This window comes from Ovis aries, chromosome 18 (genome assembly GCF_016772045.2).
Source record: "Ovis aries strain OAR_USU_Benz2616 breed Rambouillet chromosome 18, ARS-UI_Ramb_v3.0, whole genome shotgun sequence".
NCBI classification, from domain to species: Eukaryota; Metazoa; Chordata; class Mammalia; order Artiodactyla; family Bovidae; genus Ovis; species Ovis aries.
The window spans coordinates 61,381,593-61,390,765 of record NC_056071.1 but is presented as its reverse complement, the minus strand read 5'-3'; positions in this window follow the sequence as shown (position 1 = coordinate 61,390,765).

Here is a 9,173-nt window from a genome sequence, read left to right as displayed (position 1 = left end):
GGACAGAAATTCTCTTCCAGTGGAAGAGGAGGCAGAATTCCCCACATTATTTAAATGATTTACTTTCCTTTCCACCCCCTTCCCTGCACCCTTAATGCCAGATGCTTATAATGACTTTGTCTGTAATGTCCATCCAGTCCCTTAGTTTTGGTTGATGGTACAATGTGGTGATGATGCTCTTGGGAGATGGCCTTAGTTCCTCCAATGACACACCTCCACGCCTCTGAAACCCCTCCTCTGCCAGACACTGGGGTTTGGGGGGACATCCTTCATTAATATAGAAGCCTCAAGCTTGAGTTTCGCTTCACATCCAAAGTGAGTCATCCATCGTCACTGACTCTTTTAGAGCTATTTTTCTGGTTTTTTTTTCTTCCTTCAAATTTCGACCTCTGCTGAAAAGACCCTCAGGCACAGAGACAATAGCATCATTCATTAAAATATTTAAATCAGCGACAGCAGCCGTAATGACCAAGATGAAACCTTGAAGCATAAACGGCCTGTAACAGAGGCACCTATTTTGCCAAAGGGGCTTGGAACAGTTTGAATTTGGGGTGCAGGCAGCAACTTAACTCTTATCAATAGAAAGTATCTTAGATTCACATGAGGTCCCATATTTGCATTCTGGGGTCACCATCCTTAAATTCTTCCCAAAGGTCGCTGATGCTGGGATTTCATAAGACCTCTGCTTTTGGTGCCAGAAATGTAATTCTCACAATAAGATAAAACTATTAAACTATTACTTAAGATAAAACTATTTTCACTCAATTATCTGACAAAGTATCACAACTAATAATTGTTTTAAAATTTTTACAAGAAGAATAAAATTTTGCCATATTTCCTAAAAGCAAGAAGCTGCCAGTAGGGTATAGTGTCTGGGATTAGCATACCAAGACCCTGGAAAATTTGATTGAGAAAGAAATTTGATTTGAAATATAGGAACTACATGAAAACACTTTGAGAACTGGTTAATGAGCAAAGTATTTAGTGAAGCCTCAATACCGAGAGGCATTTGTTGAGGATGGTTAAGGGCAAAATCTCTGGAGATAAGGAGACCCACTCAGGTCTTACCAGATACATGACCCTGGGGAGATGGCTAATAAGTTTCAGTTTTCATCTCACAGTCGGGGAAGACATCAAGCTGCTTGCCTGTACCCGTGTTAGAAATTGACCCACCCTGGTTCTGAATTTCCCTGGCCCAGTGGTACTGCAGTTTCTGGGTTCTGAGATCACCACCTCCTTTCCTGGTGATGGTGGTGGTGGATTCCAGCTGTGATAAATGCCTAGATTCTCTTATTGTTCTCATATTTAATCCTCAGCTGTTCTAAGGGCCATATAACCAATTCCCAGGATTGGACTCTCTCTAGTTGAAGTGCCTGGTGTAGTTTCTACTTTTCTGGATCCTTCTCCCTCCCTCCTTCCTCTCTCCTGCCCAACCTGCCTTCTTTTTCTCCTCTTATTTAAACGCATTCTGGACCCTAATCAATATGGTGACCTTTTCATTGTGTTTCAAGACCTAGGTCAAATCTCTTTTCCTGATTGACACTTTCTATGACATCTCCAGCAGAAATCATCATTCATCCCTCTTTCTTGCTGTGTCCTCTATTCAATATATTATTACAAACCACGTGACACTTAGCTTTTTTTTTTCCTTCTGATTTCTTCAACAGACTCTGTCTTGTTCATGTTTGTGTCCTTAACTCTTGTGTCCTTAGCTCCTGAGGCAGAGTAGAAATCAGCATATTTTTGTTGAGTTAATTCAACTAATATTGCACAGATGACCCTCAGAAGTGTGCATTAAGCTCTGAGGATGCTCAGATGTCTCTAGCCTCATAACCACCACCAAGCACCTGAGTGTTCCGATTCTCAGCCAGAGAACTCTGGGCAGTGCTTCCTTGGATGCACCTCCATGCCCCAGTGGCTATGCCTCTGCCTTGATTCTCTTGTTTTCTACGTGGAACAAGATCAGAAGTCAGAAAGGCTTGAGGCTCATCTGACCGAATCGGAGGCTTGCTCCCCGCCCTGCCCCTTCCTGGCTGTGCTTGCGTTCCACGTCTATAAAGTCAGTTTACAGGTGCTCTCTCCTTGGGTCCAAGGACCTTCACAGTGCTCTGGTGTGTGTGCTCAGTCACACAGTCCTGTCCGGCTCTTTGATCCCATGGACTGCACCCCCCCAGGCTCCTCTGTCCACAGGATTCTCCAGGAAAGAATACTGGGGTGGTTGCCATTTCCTCCTCCAGGGTGTCTTCCCCACACTGGGCTCTGACCTGAGTCTCCTATGTCTCCTGCATTGGCAGGCCGGTTCTTTACCATCAATGCCACCTGGGAAGGCCCAGGGTCCTCATAGAGAGCATCAAGTAGCCTGTGCACATCGGATATGATGAAAAATTTGTCTGGTGTGTATCACACTTTCATTCTCTTGAGAGAGTGACCATTGGTTTTCTTCATCTTAAGACAGCCCACTTTGGTCCTGCTACTTTGTGAATTCAGAGGCCTCTGATCAATACTGTGTAGGCAAAGAATGACCGGAAGTGGCCAGCAGGGCAGGGTGAGGGTTGGAGTCCTTGCTTCCTTGACCAGAACTCCTCATTCCATTCTGATGGATCCAAGGAAAGCTCTTCAAGAGGCTATCCTTTTATTCCCCACCACCCCATTTTACAAAGCACTGTATAGTTCATAAACTATCTGCCTAAATAAATGTTTATGCAAACGCTGGGCAAGGAGCCTGCAGTGTCTCCACAGAAAACAAATCATTTTCTAACCTTTGATGAATTATTATTTATGGAACTCAAACCAATGAATCCATCATGCTCTTCTCATTCCCCTCCTATCCCTTTTCCCTGGAAGAAAAAAAAAAAAAAAAAAAAAAAAGGAAGGGAATCTCATACTATCCACCCAAGCTGCATCCTAAGAAACAAGAGTACAGGCTGCTGCAGGTTCAGTATCAATCAACAGAGCCTGTGGAAGGAAGAACCTGGGCCAAACCTATGAAGAAAATCAACATGATCTGAGTCCTTGTCCTCACACTCAATGTAGTCAGGATCTCTTGTGGATGTGGGCCCTGGGGCTGTCCTCCAAGCAAGACATCCATACCTGCCATACGGGTCATCCTAGAACTAGTCAATTATCACATGCTTTATATATTTGTTTTTTGCCTCCACATTCTCTCATTTGGAAGAAATGATCAACATTGGAAAATGTTTTCTGATCACAAAGCACCAATCATTCAGCTGTTTGAGAACAGATGACTATTTCATTGGAGTTTTCTAATGGTACAGACATGGATTGTCCAGGTCTCACACTGATCTGGAGGCCCTTAGGCAGCTGTGTTACCCACACAGGTTTAAGCATACCTGGAAGAAGTCGGCGGGTTGCTGGATCTCATGTCAGACCTGCTTGGGATGCAGGCGGAGTCATCAGAGAGATCCCTAGATTAGGGTGTGGTCTGAATGGCACTGAGCGATCATGCATCTTCAGAGGCAAGTGTAGGTGAATGTAGCCCCTGGGAACCCATGAGCTGTGCAGGCAGGGAGGGCTCCATTCCTCAGTAAGTCTCAGGAAGGACCAGAGAACCCCATCAGGCCATCGCTTAGGCAAGACATGAAGAGACAGATCCAGCAGGTCGAGAGGCAGATTGCAAAGCAGGAGGTGGGAGTGGAATGTGGCTGGGCTGAAGGCTGTCCAGCTCTAGGGTTTCTGGATGGAGGATCACTGTGAGCTCCAGGTTGTAGGTCATGGGGAACTCTATCAGGCTCATGACTTTCTGTGTAATTCCAACCTTTCTGGACACCACGCTTCTTCAATTGTAAAATGGTATGGATGAACTACATTTTTCTCCTCTTCAAAAGAAAGTGCTGTCATGACCAATGAAAGAGAATAACCACTGAAGCCCCAAGGAGATTCTGTGGATCCAGAGCAGTATTCTTCCTAAACTTTACAACCAGTGAGGCAGGGAGGAAGGCGACGGGGTAAATGCAGCCTGCGTCAAATGCTGTGTTCAGCAGGCCCTGGTCTTTGGGGCTCCTGTCTAAAGATGCAGCACATCCATTGCATCTGCTTACATGCCTTCTTGGAAAAAAAAAAAATTCCTTGAATTCTGGAAGTCTCTTCTTCGCCTCTTGTGGTATGTATATACAATGGCGTATTACTCAACCACGTACATGAGTGAAATTGAATCGGTTGCAGTGATGTGGATGAAACTGGAGCCTATCAAACAGAGTGAAGTAAGTCAGAGAGAGAGAAGCAAATATCATATATTCATGCATATATGTGGAATCCAGAAAAATGAACTGATGAAACTATTTGCAGGGGGGAATAGAAGCAGAGATGTAGAGAAAGCACTGGTGGACAGCCTGACAGGGGGGAGGGAAGGGTGGGATTAACTGAGAGAGTCGTACTGACGCAGAAGCACATAGATACTGAATGTGAAAGAGAGGGCTAGCAATGAGCTGCTGTATAACACAAGGAGCTCACCTCAGTGCTCTGTGACGACCTAAAGGGGTGGGATGGGGGATGGGAGGGAGGCTCAAGAGAGAGGCGACATAGGCATACATAGCACTGAATCACACCATTGTAGCAGAGCCCAACACAACATTGTAAAGCAGTTATATTCCAACTTAAAAAAAAAAAACTGTATGGTAATGACCCTCCCCAAACCTTTAAAAAGTGTTTGTTATGTTTTTATTGGGCAGTATCTATCGTAGTTCCATTGGTAGCAAACAGCTATTTTTAAAAAAAAATCAGATTATTTTTTGGGGGAGTGAAGTGAGGGAGTATGAGTTTTAGTGCTTAAACACTCTCCTCCTTAATATACGCTTGTATGGCACACCTCATCTGATGTTCATGAAATGCTCAAATATCCACTTTAGCACCAGCTCTGTAGAGACCTAATTCCCTTTGTCATGGCGGGGAAAGGCAATTATATTCTGTAAACATTCCATTTGCTATCAGTGCCTGGAATATGTCTTGGTTAACCCTGCACCCTTAAAAGCACCTTAATTTGAAGAAATTCCATGAAGGAGAAGGTTATATTAAGGGCCATTCTTTTGGGGTTCCTACTGATGGCTTGTAGAATCTTACTGCCTTCTCCTTGCCCAGATGCAGCTCCCCTGAGCCAAGGTTAGTCCAGGAGCAAGCTGAGGGCATTGTTCCCTACACAGTGAGTGTTGTGTCAGCTTTTGCATGCCTGTTATCTGCTTTCCAACATGTTGCTGCAAAATATGAGGGGCAGCTGAGGATTCAGAGGATTCCTGGAGTCAGTGGTGACGTATTTTAGTCCATAAAATAAGTCCATCCATTTAGTGGGATGGACAAGATTTGGCTGGGGAATCTGTAAGGAGGACATCATTTAAGTGGAAGTCCCTTGGATAAACACGGCTAGTAATCCACAGTCAACTCTACTGGGAAATGAGTGGTCTAACCAGATTTGGCATCATATTGTCCCTTTCCCTCTGCTTCCAGGAGTAATCTCTTAGGGTAATTCAGTCTGACTCTATGTAGAATTTGTAGGTGATTATTTGACTGTGTTTCCCCATCTATTTCCCATGAAACAGTGTCAGACTTTATTTTGGGGGGCTCCCAAATCCCTGCAGATGGTGACTGCAGCCATGAAATTAAAAGATGCTTACTCCTTGGAAGAAAAGTTATGACCAACCTAGATAGTATATTCAAAAGCAGAGACATTACTTTGCCAACTAAGGTCCGTCTAGTCAAGGCTATAGTTTTTCCTGTGGTCATGTATGGATGTGAGAGTTGGACTGTGAAGAAGGCTGAGCGCCAAAGAATTGATGCGTTTGAACTGTGGTGTTGGAGAAGACTCTTGAGAGTCCCTTGGACTGCAAGGAGATCCCACCAGTCCATTCTGAAGGAGATCAGCCCTGGGATTTCTTTGGAAGGAATGATGCTAAAGCTGAAACTCCAGTACTTTGGACACCTCATGCAAAGAGTTAACTCATTGGAAAAGACTCTGATGCTGGGAGGGATTGGGGGCAGGAGGAGAAGGGGACGACCCAGGATGAGATGGCTGGATGGCATCATGGACTCGATGGACGTGAGTCTGAGTGAACTCTAGGAGTTGGTGATGGACAGGGAGGCCTGGCGTGCTGGGATTCATGGGGTCGCAAAGAGTCGGACACGACTGAGCAACTGAACTGAACTGAACTGATTTGACTGTGTGGATCACAATAAACTGTGGAAAATTCTGAAAAAGATTGGAATACCAGACCACCTGACCTACCTCTTGCGAAATCTGTATGCAGGTCAGGAAGCAACAGTTAGAACTGGACATGGAACAACAGACTGGTTCCAAATAGGACAAGGAGTACGTCACAGCTGTATATTGAAACCCTGCTTATTTAGCTTATATGCAGATAACATCATGAGAAATACTGGGCTGGATGAAGCACAAGCTAGAATCAAGATTGGCAGGAGAAATATCAATAACCTCAGATATGCAGATGACGCCACCATTATGGCAGAAGGTGAAGAAGAACTAAAGAGCCTCTTGATGAAAGTGAAAGAGGAGAGTGAAAAAGTTGACCTAAAGCTCAACATTCAGAAAACTAAGATCATGGCATCCGGTCCCATCACTTCATGGCAAATAGATGCACATGGATACTGAATGATGGGGAAACAGTGGAAACAGTGGCTGACTTTATTTTTGGGGGGGCTCCAAAAATCACTGCAGATGGTGGTTGTAGCCATGAAATTAAAAGATGCTTACTCCTTGGAAGGAAAGTTATGACCAACCTAGACAGCATATTAAAAAGCAGAGACATTACTTTGCCAACTTCCATCTAGTCAAGGCTATGGTTTTTCAAGTAGTCATGTATGGATGTGAGAGTTGGATTATAAAGAAAGCTGAGTGTCGAAGAATTGATGCTTTTGAACTGCGGTATTAGAGAAGACTCTTGAGAGTCCCTTGGACTGCAAGGAGATCCAACCAGTCCATCCTAAAGGAGATTAATCCTGAAATCAATCAATTCATTGGAAGGACTGATGCTGAAGCTGAAACTCCAATATTTTGGCCACCTGATGTGAAGAGCGGACTCACTTGAAAAGACTCTGATGCTGGGAAAGATTGAAGGCAGGAGGAGAAGGGGATGACAGAGGATGAGATGGTTGGATGGCATCACAGACTTGATGGACGTGAGTTTGGGTAAACTCCAGGAGTTGGTGATCGACAGGGAGGCCTGGTGTGCTGTGGTCCATGGGGTCGCAGAGTTGGACACTACTGAACTGAACTGAATGGATCAGGACATCACAAGGATGGTGATGGGAGTGCCAATCAGTTATCCACAGTCATAGTTTCTGGGCTCAGGATCCTGGGAAGATTCAAGAAAAGGAGTGTGACCTGGAAAAATAGTCTTGGATTAACACGTAGGGTATCTGGGTTCTGCTAGTGGCTTTTCCACTAGGTTGTGTGAGGGACCTTGGTGGAGTCCTGTCTTCAATTCCTCTCCTGTGTCTCTCTGCTCCCAGCTCAGGACCCCACACTTAATAGGGTGAACCATAGGGTCTGGCTGCAGCAATTGTGTCCCCTGATCTCAGTCTCCCTGGCTGCCCTGCCTTCCTGGCATCAACAGCCTTATGGCAAGTGCTCAAATACACAGATAAAATCCAAGTGAGTCTCCAAAATATACAAACAGCTCAGATAGCTCAATATCATAAAAGCAAACAACCCAATCAGAGAATGAGCAGAAGACCTAAATAGACATTTTTTTCAAAGAAGACATACAAATACATGAAAAGATGGCTGACAAACACAGGAAAAGATGCTCAATATCACTAATTATTGGAGAAATGCAAATCAAAAGTACAATGGGATATCACCTCACATGGGTTAGAATGGGCATCATCACAAAATTTACAAACAAGTGCTGGAAAAAGTTTACAAATAATGAGTGCTGGAAAGGGTGTGGAGAAAAGGGAAAACTCCTGTGCTTCTGGTGGGAGTGTCAATTGATGCAGCCACTATAGAGAAGAGTAGGAAGGTTCCTCAAAAAACTAAAAGTGGAACTACATATGACCTAGCAATCCCACTCTTGGGCATATGTCCTGAGAGAATCATAATTCAAAGACATGCACCTCAAAGTTCATTGCAGTGCTTTTTACAATAACCAGGACAAGGAAACAACCTGAATGTCCATCACGGAGGGATGGATAAAGAAGATGTGATGCAGATATACGATGGAACATCACTCAGCCTTAAGAAGGAATGAAATCAGGTCATTTATAGAGATGTGGATGGACCTAGAGACTGTCACACCGAGTGAAGTAAGTCAGAATGAGAAAAACAAATCCTGTATATTAACACACATATGTGGAATCTGAAAAAAATGGTGCAGAGGATCTTATTTACAAAGCAGAAATAGAGACAGAGACCTAGAGAAGAAAGGGGGATAACAAGGGGGAAAGGGGGAGATGGGGTAAACTGGGGGATAGGGACTGATATATATGTACACCACTTTCTGCTAGGTATGAAATAGAACAGGAGCTCTATTCAGGGCTCTGTGGTGACCTAAATGAGAAGGAAATCCCCCAAAGAGGGGACATATATATATACATAGCTGATTCAGTTTGCTGTATGGTAGAAACTAACGCAATATAGCACAGCAACCAGACTCCAATAGAAATTTTTAAAAAATAAAACAAAGCAAAAATCCAAGTGAGTCTAATGGGACTGAGCTCCACCTTGCCTGCCATCACTGAAGGGGGGCGCACTGGCTTGACCCTCCCTGAGTCTAGGAACCACTGGGATGCCGACCTGTACCACCAGGTGGGTGGGAGTCAGGGGGGATGAGGGAGTGACTCTACTGTCTCAGAGCTGACATCCCACCCCTGCTTTCAGGCTGTCCCCAACACCGTTGGCAGACCCACCCTCACTCTCTTGAATCACCAGGCACCCTGTGGAATACAAAGACACAGGCTGTCACGTTAATGACATAGAACCATCGTCCTGACCTGATTTCTCCCTCTAGAACACTGCAAATGCAAATTAGCCAACACTCTTCGCCATATGTGATGTAAACTATGCTGATTTTTTTTCCCCATCTGGAAATTATTCCTCTCTGATTGAGAGGTTCGAGTCCCTTCTGCTTGTAATAATATTATTATTTATAATTTATGTTCTTAATTTTTATAAATAGTGTTCAGTCACCATGGCAACAGAATCTTCA